This window comes from Sceloporus occidentalis, unplaced genomic scaffold (genome assembly GCF_023333645.1).
Source record: "Sceloporus occidentalis isolate IW3139 unplaced genomic scaffold, rSceOcc1.0.p SCAF_5, whole genome shotgun sequence".
NCBI lineage: Eukaryota > Metazoa > Chordata > Lepidosauria > Squamata > Phrynosomatidae > Sceloporus > Sceloporus occidentalis.
The window spans coordinates 35,334,900-35,349,920 of NW_028316985.1; the positions used below are offsets into that span (position 1 = coordinate 35,334,900).

The 15,021-nt window shown below is 40.6% G+C and overlaps 1 pseudogene; it reads left to right on the forward strand.

Moving 5' to 3' along the window:
- Nucleotides 1-14,123: 14,123 nt before the first annotated feature.
- On the forward strand, nucleotides 14,124-15,021 carry LOC149311944 (uncharacterized; annotated as a pseudogene).

Below are 15,021 nucleotides of genomic sequence, written 5' to 3' on the forward strand. Positions count from 1 at the left end.
CCAGTGAGACAGTATCCTTATTGTACCTCAGGGGAGCAAGACTCCTTTCAGAGGTGCCAGTTTGAGTGGTTCACACAGCTCAGTTCTCCAAAAGAGGCAAATGCTCTTGGGACCTTAAGAGGAACAGCTGTCCACTAGCATTTGTTCAGAGAACTGCCTCATGCTGCCTTCAGACACATAGCATACAGTAGGGTCAGGTTGTCAGCCATGTTCCAGAGAGTGTGGGGCCAAACACAACCCCACTCTTCCTCTTACACAATTGAAACTCTGTATGTGTTGTGTGCGTCTGTATTTGTGCTTAATCAGTGAAACATCCAAACTTTCTCTCTTTATTGTACTACAGCTCCCAGAATCCAGAAGCCACTTGCCATGTGAGAGAGGCATGTAAGAAATAACTATGATGCTGATGATGTTATCTGGAATACTGTGATAGTTGTAATCTTAAAAAAACAACATGAATTTACCTTGAGTATACATGCGTCCACACTCACACACCCCACCATAGTTCTCACATCTAAAGGAAACAAAAGGCTAACTTGCTGCCAGAGAACTTTTCAATGTTGAGGAAATGGGGGGTGCTTAACAATATATAATGCATTAATTTCTTCTCTTGAACTTGAGTATGTCCTAAAGAATATGGAAAAATCAGTAAGTTTTAAACTCTTGTAATCCCCCACTTTTTTTAATTAAGTTTTTCCATGTGGTATGTTAGACTTGTATCAGTGCACACCCTCCCCACCCATACTCACTCTTCAAAATGTAACATGAGAAACAGTCCTGAGTTTCTCAGGAATTCCTGTTCTCAGTCGGAAACCATATTCCATATTACTCTTGAACAGATGGACTATGTTCGGTGGAATGTAATCGGTGGTATTGTACTAAGAGCACTGGATGGAATGTTGGGCAACTAAACTAACATAGCTAATCTATGGGAAAATGTGTAAATTCATAAAACAAGACAACTTGACTATTGCATGTGAATCAGTAAAAGTGGGAAAGTTGTTACAAGTTTCTCCTGTTGAACTGACCAAGTGGGAACTGGATCATACTTTAGCTTTTGATATTAAACCATATTTGATTGTCTTAACAAAAAGCAGGATATAAATAAAAGTTTCATTCAGTTTCATAATGTAAACAGATGTAAAGACCAAACCCCCCATGCAGTACTATTAATTCTGAATATTACACAAATATTTAAATAAATACAGAATAAGTTGTAAGTTATGTTGTATAGCATAGGTAAGTATCATGCAGCCTTCTAGATGCTGAGAGATTGCAATTCCTAGCACTCTAGCTAGCAGAACCAATGGTGCAGAATATTGGGAGTTTCAGTCCAACAGCATCTAGAGAGCTATACAATTCTCATACTGGGTCTTTACTTTCTGCTACTCCAGTAGGGTCTATACAAGCCTTTAATTGCCTATAGATGGGCTCTATGACTCTTATCATCCCAGCTATCATTATTATGCTGTTTGCATGGACTATTCCAGTGCAAGTAGTAGCCCATAAACTGGTGCTGGTCCTCAAGCCATTGGCTGCTAGTCTCTGGTGAGTTTCCAAGAAAGAAAGAAATACAGTTGACCCTCTGTATCTATGGATTCCTTGTCCATGAATCCAACCATCTAAGGCTTGAAAATATTTATAAAAATATATATACATTCCAAAAAGCAAACATTGATTTTGCCATTTTATATAATGTACACCATTGTATATCATGGAACTTGAGCATCCACAAATTTTGGTATCCATGGTAGGTCCTGGAACCAAACCCTAGAGAATACCAAAGGCCCACTGTAATTGTAGCCAATGGGTACAGACATGGTACCAGTCTCCAGTGAATTGGGGGAAAATTGCCAGTCTCCCCACATCCGATAGCTTGAGATGTAATGGTCTAGTCTATACCACTGATTTTCATCTAGTGAGTTAGGCTATATTAGTGGGCTGCAGCCTTATCAAAGGGAAGTTCCAATAACAGCTTACACAAAGGACAAAGAATGGTCAAATTCTTTCTTTAAAAAAAACACTTATGTTTGTTGGCACATTCAGGAGAAGTAGTTCAAAAGAAAATCTTGTTGAAGTTTGGAAAGTATGGTAAAGCGGCGCCACAAAGTATGAGTTCTAAAAATGAGACCTGAGCCTTAAAAGGTTGGAAGTGAATGGTTTATATTGATGAGCAGTTGTTTTAGAAAGGGGTCTTACCCAGCCCTGCCTAGAGATACTACTAGGGATTGACCTGGTTGCCTTTTGTATACAGAACACTCTACTCCCAAGCCACTGGCGTATGTTCAATAAGCACAGAAATGGAGATCAAGAAAGGAGCAAACTCCTATCTCCTTTCTGTTTAGAGAGTTTGTGCCCGCTCCCATCCCTGTGCTTAGAGAAAAAGAAGTCCTACTGAGTTCAATGAGGCCTTTTCACAACAAAGCATGTTCTGATTCTGCCTTGATGACACTGTGAGTATATTTTGTTGATTTAACTGGGATAAATTTTGTATTCTTTCATAAAGTAAAGTAGGAGTTTGCCTCTTCTTCTTGAGACTTGCAATTTATCTAATTTGTTTCCTGTGCTGTGATAGTATGCTCAGTCTGACTATGTGTGTTTCCTGCATTTCTTTTTCTCAAAAAATAAGTAAACATAATGCTAAAAAAATTAAAATAAGAATATGAACATGTGAAATCAGAGAAGAATGGTAATGCTTTGAAAGAGTGCATTTGGCACTAACGGAAGAATCTACGTAAAGATATTTCAAAAAATGTTTGTTGGTGGTGTTACCAAAGTAAGTTGGCTGCATCACAGTTTTTTGAGCGTGTCTTGTCAAACCTTGATGCTGTTCTGAATTGCCATGTCCACCACTGGAAATTGCAGCTGCAGCTGTACAAATGGATTAGAAATACTCCAACGCAGTCCACATTTCAGCGCTGGATTTGCAGATGTTACTGCCAGTCAAAAAAGAAGTGTGGGTAGAATTAGCAGACTGCCACAACAGCTGGAGGGGACTACTGGACTGGTTGATTTGTCTTGGAAAGGCTTGCCTGGTCCCAATCACACTGGTCCTCTTTCATTTCCCACAACCTCCTCAAAAACTGCAACTACAGTTTAAACTACTGTATAGTCCTTTGTGTTTCCAGTTCCCTGTGTCTTATTGCTTCCAAACTGTTTAACTGACTGAGGCCTTATGCAGCTGGATGTTTATGGCAGAGCTTGGCTATCAGATCTCCAAGTGTGTTAGTTACTATGGCCTGGTCAATGTCACCTATGGCTACTACAGGAGTGGGGAAGTGGTGGCCCTCCTAAAAGGGTCAGACTCCAGCTCCCACCAGCCCCAGCCAGTTGTCAGAAATAAGGTTCATCCTGCCCAGGTTGGGGTTGGTTCGTCAGCACTGCCTGCTACAGAGGGATGACTAGGCCACCTCTGAAAAATGACCATGTATACTTAGTGCATACATTTCTTGTACACGTCCAAAGTTGGCACTGTGCTAGGTCAAATGTGATAGGCAGTATTCACAGTGGTGTAGTCTATTTATCTATTTTAAATGTATTTTAAAATGCATATAAAATGTATTTTAAGCATTTTAAGTATGTATTTTTAATAGAACTGATGTTCTATTTTATAAAAAAAAACCCTTTTGTAATAGTAAATTTGAGAGCCACTGTGGTGTAGTGGTTGAGTGTTATGACTCTGGAAACCAAGGTTCAAATCATCACTCACCCATGGACAAACACTGGGTGATCTTGGGCAAATCACACTCTCTCGGCCACAGAGGTAGGCACGAACAAACCACCTCTAAACAAATTTTGCCAGGAAAACCCCATGATACAGTCGCCATAAGTTGGAAATTACTTGAAGGCACACCGCAATAGTACTTTTTAGCTACACTTTTATTATAAATGTTGTAAACTGGCTTTGGGTCACTCTGCAGGGGAGTGTCAGGTTAGAAATTGAATGAATTAACAAATAAATAAATAATACAATGGAAACATCACAGGATGTGCCAAGATTATTTTCCCACATGATTGTATTCATGGGATGCCTCCAAAAAGTCATCTCAGGATATGAATAAAATTGCCAAGTCGGGGCTGTCCCAGATGCTGAGATTTCAGGGCCAAAACTGATCCCTAGTGACTGTCTCTTGCAATGTCACAGAGAATGGTCCCTTGTGATGTCATTAAACATAATGCCTTGCATCACCCACCCTTGCCTAGGGTCTTCCATTCATGACAGCACTCTTGGTATGAGATTCCTCCTCTTTGCCCTGAAGACCAGAGAAGAGGAGCTAGCCGTGAGATCTGGGAGCCCTAGGTGTGGAACGTCATAACCAGCCTTGGGCAGGTTATAAACCTCCGCTTTGCGGCGATCTGCCGCCGCCGCTGTTTGCTTCGTGAGGGAGCTGCTGCAGCCAAACCGCGCGGCTCTGTTATGGAGCAAAAAAGAAGCTCCAAAATGGAGCTTCTTTCCGTGGTGCAGCTATGATGCTGAGAGGCACCGCTGGCGCACTCGCGACGTCATAGGCGCCGCGACACGTCTGGACGCTATGCGTCCAAGACGTAAACATGGCGGTGGCCTTCTGGAATGGCCGCCGCCAAAAAATACGTAGTGACTACGTATTAGGGTTAGGGGGGTGCAGAAGCACCGCACCTTTCTAACCCTAATACGTAGTCACTACGTATTTTTTGGCGGTCTGTAACCCGCCTTAGACTGTTTATAGAAGATGTACAAAGGAACTGAAATAGGAGGCTAACAGAAGGCCGAAATTATACATGAACACAGTATGAGCTAAATTAGATCACACAGAGAATCCCTGTGGATCATAGTGGAGACAGCAATAAACTACAATACAGGTGGATAGAAGGCAGCATATGAGCTTATCCCTTGCTCATAGTTCCTCTCAACCCAACCACTTTCCAATGCCATTTTAGCCCTGGGATCTTCCATTATTGCCAAATGGTGGCTGCAAGGACAGGACAAGCTGACACCTCCATGATGATTTACTGATGGGAGAAGAACACAGGGGTGTGAACTCCAATCACACTTTTTTCATGATTTCAGATTATTTCATGGCAACTTACTCATGGTAAGCCTCCCGTGTGATATTCTCCTATGTCAGGTCACAGAATGCCACTGCAATTATTTTTTCCTCTCACAGTTCTGCCCCACACTACTTCCAAGAAACCCAGTTTGCTGTACAAGGAGGCCACTTAGGCATTGCCAAGAAACAGAGCAAAGAATCTGCTGATTTATATTGTATTTGTATGTGCTAATTTACATACATGGGTGCACATTTAGAGCTTTATTGCATGACAAAAAGAAAGCCCAGAGGCAGGAAGAGATAAGAGGCTTTCTCCTTGCCTCTCTGCATGCCATCAAAGTACTTCTGTTCTCTTCCCAAGGCAGACTGTTGTAAAAGATTTTTTTTTGTCATGCTGGAAAAATCTGTTTGGCAAAACCACCTGCCTCTGGAAGGAGAATCGAAGTGCTATGACAATATCCTCACTTGCCTGCTTGGCTTATTGCTCACTGTTGATAGGTAACTTCAAAGTCCTTATTACTATATACTCATGTATAAGTCTAGAAATTTTAGTCAAAAAATTGACCCAAAAAACCTGAGTCGACTTATCCATGGGTAATAGAGGTACTGTGTGTGTGTGTGTGTGTGTGTGTGTATAATTTTGTAAGTTCTTTGGCATTGTTTTCTTTTGCATCGTTTAGATCCTTTGTTACATTCCCCTAGATTTTACCCTCGACTTAGCCACAGATCATATCAAAATCCATAATTTTGACCCCAAAACTTGCCCCCGACATATACATGAAGTCGACTTATAGTCGAGTATATACAGTAGCTCTCCCTTCTTCTGTTGAAACCATACATGTACTGGGCCTAAATTGAATAATTCTTCAAATCTGAAGGATGAAGTCAAGTACCATTGGTACAGTGATAAATTCTGAATTCCAGATATTAATTAAGACAGTTCTTATTCCCAGGCCACAAAGAAAATTCCCACAGGCAGGGCACCCTTACAAACTGTTAATTAGACATTTTTCTGCCCTCAGGTTTACAGTCTAAAAAAGAAAAGGCACAAAATGAGAAGGGAATGGCAGTGGGGAAGGGGATCAAGTTCAGCAGACACTGCTGGTTCTTCTCTCCCTTTGAGGCCAGGGAATTGAGGGAAGGCTCTTCTTCTGTTTCTGGGCAAGGCATGATGGATCTTTGCCTGCTTATCAGTTAGCAAGGTCTGGCAATCAAGTTATTGATTCTTATCAATAAACCAGTTCTCTTCACCAAGAGAAAGGTTTTTATGAAGTGAGATCTTAATTGCTCATTCAAGACTAATTTACCCCAAAACTCTTTGCATTCCAATAGGGCTAGCTCACAACAATGTAAGGCTGCTGGATAAAACTATTTTGCTTCCAGCTACTTTAAGAATTGCAGCTATGCTTAGAAAACACAGGGACTACTAAGCTCAGGGTGTGATGGGGAGACATTATCTCTGCTAGTCAAAAAGGTACAGGGCTTCAAACCTATTTGCTGTGGCTTCACATCAACATTTATGGGTACCCTAGCAGTACCTAATTTGGGCTACCTGCATTATCTTCACAGCAGCATAGCCTCCAACATTTCATAGATGGAAACCAGGACGTGTGTGGCCAAGCAATGTGGCAAATGTTATTAATGAGGAGGAACATGCAAATTAGGAATGACTGCAGCAGTTTGCTTTTGCCTACGCCACCTGGAAAGAGCAAGACTCCTACTCCTCCCCTCCCCCTTGCCTCCAGTTAACTAAGTGCAAACTATACATTTTGACTTTAGTTTGCAGCAATTGTAGTAAGCGGAGAGTGAGGTGGGGGAGTAGAAGGAGAAGAGAGAAACTGAAACATTTGTAATGTAGCAGAAAAATCTGGGCCAACAGGTGATTAATTGGTACTATCCTTGTCCAATCAGGATCGTTGGAAGGATGCAACAGCCCTGTGCAGTAGGTTTGATCACTGTTCTAAGGTCACCCACTGAACTTCAAAGCATGAACATCAAACCTAGGTCCTCCTAGCCTAAGTCCAGCCTGCTGACCATGATACCACTAGCTGGGGCGGAAAAGGGTGATTGTGGAAAGAAGGCAGCAAAGATTGAAGAAGCATTGGGCCTGGTCTGTGTATGGAAAACAACACTACACAGAGAAGTGTTGAACTAATATTGTTTGGTAGACATTCCCGGAACACAGAATGTAAAGACCCTAAAACTTACCAGGCTTCTGATATGATACAACACTGATTATACAGGACTCACCTACATTACTCATCTTTTCTGCCTCCAAACAATGACATTTCTATAGTTTTTTGTGGGTTTTTGGGGCTATGAGAACATGTTCTAGAAGAGTTTATTCCTGACGTTTCATTATCAGCTGTGGCTTGCATCTTCAGAGAAAATGGCATTTCTTTCTCTTCCTCCCACATGGCCTGTGACCTTCATAGAATGGCATATTAAAGAGGCAGTATACAACAGGTTATGCACAGGATTGCCACCACCTTCGTTTGTTGGACTCTGAGCTTTAAAAAACAAAAACAAAACAAAACCTGGGGAGATCATCCTACAGCTGTTTGTTCTTTATCCTCATGCAACCCACAGACAAATTTGGCTTCTTTCCTGAACACTGCCTTTCATCTTCCCATGACTAAGTAGCCACAGTTTAGACCTTGACTATTTCCTTACTTAAAAAACAGTCTATGGACATTAGCAACCTTCCAGTTTCACTCTTCATGCCAGAAACAAATAGTGTAGAAATTGTAGAGTGAAACCCACCCCCTCATAGTAAAGTAAAGTAAAGCATATGTGGTTAGCCGGCATACACTTTTATGCCAAACAACTTCTGAATTCTAGTCCGTAGACCCAGTTTAGTATAGCAAATGACAGACTGATTATGGGGTACCTGATTCAAATTTCACCTCTTCCTTGAACTGCTGACTCTTGTTGAAAGTTGTTACTATTAAGATAGGTTTCATTTGTAGATCTCTTTTCCATCTGAAAACCTTCAAATATAGTAGTTTATAAAGTAAACAGATAAAACCCAAAAGCCACAGTATTAAAACATGAACTAAAACACACAGAGCACAAGGAGGATTAAACAGTCACTAGTGGGGAGCAAAAGCTTTCAAAAGAGATATATAAAAGAATCCAGTAGCATCTATGAGGCTAAATGAAAAAAAGAAATTTCAAGCTTAAGCTTTTTTGGGCTTCAATCCACTTCATCAGATGCATGAGGCTTCACAGCTGGTAGAGACAAGGCTGCCAACCCGCCAAAGCCCCCCCAGCCACTTGCAGGTGAACTTGCGGCGGTGGAGGTGCTATGCAGCTGGGCTCACTTGGTGGCACTGGCCCCCTCCCAGCCTCATGTAAAGACAGGCCTGCAAAGCTGTGGAATACTTCTGGTGGTCCAGGAGCAATGGGTCCGGGGCTCGCATGTGGAGCCCAGGAACAAAGGAGGACTTTGTAGGGGGACTCTGCTTTTCTGTTGTAAGTCTTTTAAAACCTTTTTTTACTTGTTGTGAGCCTATATTGCTTATTATCCCCATCCCAATTTCTTCAAGCCCTCATATTTGATTTGCATCGGCATTTTAAATTATGAGCTGCTTTGAGCCCGTTGCTCCCAATGGCGGTGCAGCTGCCATATTTTACCCTTGATGTATCCATGGGTCATACCCAATCCCCAATTTTGGCCCCAAAATCTACCCTCGACTGATAATGACGTCGACTTATAGTCGAGTATATACGGTACTTTGAAAAGAGACTCACTCAAGGCTAGAAGCTCAGCAAAATAAAACATGGACAAACTGTCAGAAGTACAAAGGTCATAGAAATTCCAAAGGGAGAGAGTTCCACAGTCAGAGAATGTCCTGTCCAGCAGTATCTTCAGTGATAGTAAGACATTAAGCAAGGTCTCCTCTTATAACTGCAAGAGAGAGATGTACATTTGGAAGTGTTATATCATACTCTCCAACTTTCCCAGTTTGTCAAGGACAGTCCCAATTAATCTTCTGCTGTCACTGCAGTTTCTAACCCACACCTCACCCAGCATCAGCTACCTGAGGCAGCTGCCTCATGTCTTAGAGATAAAACAACCTGCATATACTGAATTCCAAAATTCCTTCTTTTACACCACAGCCCTGAGTTATATCTGGTGGTCACCCAAGGGGATCTTAGGCTTGGTTTACAGTGCCCTTGGGTAACATGGATAGTTGCAAAATGAGACAATAGGGAGCAGTTAAGATAGGTAAAGCTCCTCCTGTTTGCATATTCATTCCTGAGATAATGTAACTAGAAGAGGGTTGGTTGAAAATACAATGTAAAAACAAAGCAAAGTCTCTCATACTCAAATTACTGTCTTCAGGAAAAGAAACTCCAGTGTTTGATATGCATTAGCATATGTAGATTGCTTTGTCAAGAGTGGCATTATTAACCTCAGGCATCTTTCTTCATCTTCCCCTTTCTGTACATACACCAGGAATGTTTTGGATGTTAAATAGCTATGAAATCAGGGGCTGAAGCTAAAATAGCAGTGATTGTGGCCTGATTCCATTAGTTTCAAAGGCTAATGGCAGATTTTATCAGTAATCTCTCCACTACTGTTGATATGACAGGCTAGGAAAACAAAATATTAACATACGTTGCAAAATGGAAAACACTGTGCTGGATATTCCTATCCTAGCTAGCTAAAATTAAACTGTAATAATAATAATAATAATAATAATAATAATAATAATAATAATAATATAATGTATGTACAGCATTTTTTAATATGAGCACAATGTGCTGAATAGATAATTGTTCATGAATCTTTATAACAAACTTTAAGGTGCCCTGACAATCATGATGTACTTAAATTCATGGAATATATTTTGTAACTAAGATTTGAGCCACCAACCTATATCTGATGGTGAACGATCAACTGAAATTGAAATAATAACCGACTGCCTTTGGATCAGCATATGCACTTGAACAGAATGCTGCACCCTGCCATGTGTCTTCGGATCCAGTGATATCACATCTAGGATCTTTTAATCTTTTTACACAGCCATCTGTGTCAATGATATGGGTATGTACAAAGCTGTAGAAAATCACCTTGATACTGGGTCTTATGGGGAAATACACTGCAAAATGCTACAATGAAAATATTCAGAATTAATGAACAGATCAAATGATGGAAAACTGTAATTTCTTGCGTAATTTGTTTTGGATCTTTTAAGGCATAAAGTCTAGGTTCTTCCAATCTGGTTGCTACAGATTGGGAAAATGTATTTAGACAGATCCATTGATTTATTAATAATGGATTTCTTAAATGAGCATCCCCTCCCTCACATTAATCAAGCAACAATTGCAAAAGGAGGCCACCCTCATTCTAGATGCAATAAGGAACTGCTTTGGTATTCCAGACCCCACAGTTTCTGCTAGATATTTTATGAGTGGCATCTTCTGCATCTATGAATTACATCAGAACTATGCAGATGATTATGATCAGTGGCAAGAGAGAGATTTTTGTTGAAAAACAGGGCATTGCACAAGAATTGCACCATCAACTCAGCTTGAAGAACTGTTCCTTGCAACGTTCTTTTACAAAATGTACATAGAAACGCGGCTATATATGACCACTGGTTTTTGTTTATCCAGGTACTTTGACACAATCTCCTTGAACTCCTGCAAGGGGATTTAACTGTGTGTGGCACATGGTTCACAAAAGAGGCTTAGCTGTTCTGGAACATTCATGTCGTACCAAGTTCACAGCATGGCAAACATTAGATTTTTTATTCCCCTGTGAAATGTCTTCCTCTTGGTAGAGTCAGTCCTATCATTAAGCAGAGTGAGGAAACTACTTCAGGCAAAAGATGGTGAAGGTGTCAGTAAAGTGTTGGGGGACAGAACTGTGTGTGCCATGTGGCCTGCCTTCTCCCTGCATATGCATTTGGAAATGCTGTTTCCCATTGCCAGGCTTGAAATATGTGTCACTGCCAGACCATTCTGTACATGGAAATGGTAAGAAGGAGAGAAGGAGGGAAGGGAGGGGAGGGACCAACCTGTTGCTTTTTTCCAGTGGGAATTTTGTAAATTTTGGTAAATTCTGCTAAAAACCAAACTGAATTGAAATTTTCACCCTTTCTGAAGGGATGCGAAATTCAGTCTGTTTTGTTTTCTCTCAGTTTACCAGATTTTTGTAAATTCTAATCAGAACTGCACTGACATTAAATTGGCAACCATCCCTAAGAGGATGGGTACCATCTTCTCCTCCACTTAGGCAGCAAAATATTTTAGGACAGTCCTACCCTTTGGAAGAAACACCTTTCTCTCTATTCTTTCTGGTTAAATCTATTATTTCCCAATCAAACCAATCCTTTACAGGTTAAAGCCTGTTTTTAGTCATTAGGCAAAATCCCACTTTGGGAGAAAGATGGGATATAAATAAATAAATAAATAAATAAATAAATAAATAAATAAATAGATTGTAGATTTCAAACCAGTCTAGCCTGCAAAATCATAGAACCGAAGAATGATAGAGCTGGAAGGGCTCTTGTAGGTCATTCAGGCAAAGTCACCCTGCCCAATGCACGACAAAGAGCAATGATTCCCAAACTCTGGCCTTCCAGGTGTTTTGGATATTAGCTCCCAGAATCTCAAACTATTGGCTAAGATAGCTGAGGCTTCTGGGAGCTGAAGTCCAAAACATCTGGAAGGCCAGAGTTTGGGAATCACTAATCTAGAACATAAGACACAATACTAGAACAAGGAGCATTGGTTGCAGTAATCCACTTCTCAAGCCAATGCGACATGGTATCCTGGCATGAATGCTGGCATTGAAGAGTATCATACAGTAAAAAGCATTAAGGAAGTGTATTGTTACCATCATTCTTGCACAATAGGGGAAAGATTTTCACATGACATCCTCCTAACGTTCTTGTAATGTCCTCGAAAAGTTGTGCCACTGGAATAACCCATTAAGGATAAAAAAGTATGATTCAGTTGTGGTATTGTATTTCAAAACATATGAAAAGCAATTACAATTCAATAGCGATATATAGACAGTTTGTCAATCCATTTGGGTATTTCCACAGAGTGCAATTCAGCAGAAATGCTTGCTGTGTCACACAGGAGGGTTAAGTAAGCAGCGAAATATTACCTGGTTTTACAATTCCCTTACAATTCCTATTCTAATGAGATGTCTTCCGAGTCTCATGAATTCCATCAACCAAAAGATTGGTAAACATCTCTCAAGAACAATAAACAAATGCCAAAGGCTGCCGACGTGTGGAAATCAATTGTGCTATTTGCTGTCTTGAATAGTTAATGAAGCGTTATTGTGACCCATGTGTGAAATAAATGTTTTAATATCGCAATTGTATCGTTCTTGCTCAGTTAACAGTGGAATAACTCTACAAAGCTGGAAAAAGCCCCTTGTGATAATCTTCAGTGTGTGTGTGTGTGTGTGCGCCATCTAAAAAGACTTCCAAGAGATGGAACTAAGTGGGAATCTTCACACTCACTTTTTTATAAGACACTTAGAAAAAGAGCTGCAGCAGAGATAAATTAATGGAACTCCCTTCTCCCAAAATGCCACTACCTCTTTGCTGCTATTTCTAAACTTATCTTCAACCTTGAATGGAAAATTGTTGTGTGTGAGGGGAAGAAAACAGTTTTTAAAAAGCAACTTACAGGGTAAACAGGAGGCTAGCAATGTCAGAGCTGATTCACACATGTGTTTAGTCATCACTGAATGAACTAATTACTTGACAACTCACAGTTGGAATGTATGAACTACCTCCATTAGGAAACTCAGACTTTAAGTCCAATCTAGCTTCATTGAACTTGATTTCCATGGCAGTCAATTGAGCAAGAAGTTCAATGAGAATGTAATTCAGCTACATTAGAATTCATCCAGTTCACTGAAAACACTGCCCAATGTCTTTAAATGATAACGACTGTTTCCCAGAGTTTGGAAACTATATGTTTCAGGTCCACATATCACACAATACCTCAACCAGCATGGGGGATTCTGGAAGTTGTAGTTCAAAAAGTAACTTTTTAAAAGGTCTGCCCTTTCCCACATGTAAGTTATCATCACTTGGTCTTTCTTTACTGTGTGATCACCCTTCCCACCCATAACTTTATTGGGGAGGGGGGGGAATCATGTCATTTTCAATTTTAAGATTCCCATAATTTTTTTGGTCTTATGTCCATGTTTTCTCTTAACACAAAAAAGATCCATGAAGGAGATGGAAAAGGTGTGAAGTCTTATATCATTAGCAGTGTTAGGAGATCAATTCCATTGGAAGCACCCAGAATGCAGTGCTCATAAGCCTAAATTGTATAGTGAGTTCTGACTAGAGTAGAGCCATGGAATCAATTGGATTTACCTGCATGTTGACTCACCAGTCAGCTCTTAATTCCATGGGTCTACTGTAGGTGGGACTAACTAACAGGATTTCAACTATCCAATGGCAGACATGCCTATTGAGGATTTTTTGGGGGGTGGGTGAGGCCTGTAGCTCTTACATCCAGAAAGACCCCACTTCACTCAACAGGGAAAGATCCTGAGATGCTGGAGTGCCATTGCCAGAAAATATACACTACTGTAGAGAATGTCACAGCTTGGGGCTGAACCATGCCTTTCTGGGGTCCCAATCCAATTATCTGGGGTATCCCCATTACACCATCACTTTGTGGTTTCCCAGCTTTTGCATAGGTTTTCTCTGTTCTAAAATGCTGAAATGTTGAAATACTAGGCTCACGTAGTAGTAAAAATGTCAGTCTAACACAGGGAGGTCCTACCCTTTTGCCTTTGGCCCTGTACACCAGTGGAAACTCCCTTCCCTGATTTTTTCTGAAATGGAATTCAGCCCTTAGGCTGAAAGAGATTCCCACTTCTTTCATGTGAACAGTACTGAGTGAGGGTGAGCAATGGTCTGATTCAGAATAAGGCAGCATTATATGCTAATATTTATTGCTTACAGCTAGAGATGGACTGATATAATCAAGGACACTATGGGCCTGGGTTTGCCGTTTCTGAGCTGGGCTGTGGATGGCCTGGGCTCTTGGAAGATTTTCATTCACCATAATTGGAAGATGACTTGATGGCGAATAACAACAGCAATGACTGCTTGCACCAAAGCACTTCTTTCCTTTTTCTATTCCAAAGGTGGCCAGTATGTCCCCGCAGCCATCCAAGTATTTGTCAGCAAAATAATTTCCCAGATGCTGTATGGCTGTCAGGTGTACACGCTTAATAAATTACAACTCATTTGAAGTAGCACAAACCAAATTTTTAAGAGCAATTACAAGGATCCCAACATGCATCCCAAATGTAATACTCAGGTTGGAGACAGGACAAATTTCTATGGACGCCCGAATATTGATGCTTACTGTAAATTTCTGGCTAAAGTTGACTTTTCTTCCTGTGGGACTTACGCCATTAATTTTGGCAGATACCTTTCAATCTAAATGGAAAAACTCTCTGACTACAAAACTCCAAAATCTGGGTCTCACAACTAACGCCCTCCTGTCTATGGGATATTCTAAAGCTAAAACAGCCATTATGCAGTGCATAAAGGACACAGAAGTCCAAAACCATAGAACTCAGTCCGCAAACTATTTTTCTTATTGGGACAGTATAGGACCACTTACTGTGCCAAACTACATCACAAACATATCGATCCCCAGATATAGAATAGCTTTTGCACTGGCTAGATTAAACGTTCTTCCATCAGCATTACTGGAGGGTAAATTTACTAAGACTCCTGTTCATGAGCGAGCATGCCCCTGTAACTCAGGAGATGTAGAAAATGTTGGACATGTATTATTTCATTGCCCTTTTTATGACAATGCTCGCAGAGATTTGATCATTCCTATACTCTTGAATGTACCTGGGAGATCTGAAGCTTTTTATTTAAATTACCTGTTGTCAGACTGGAACTTGCATATAACTTATAAAGTGGCACAATTTTCTGCTCTAGCAATCACTTGTAGGAAAAGAACAACTGATCAAAGTTAA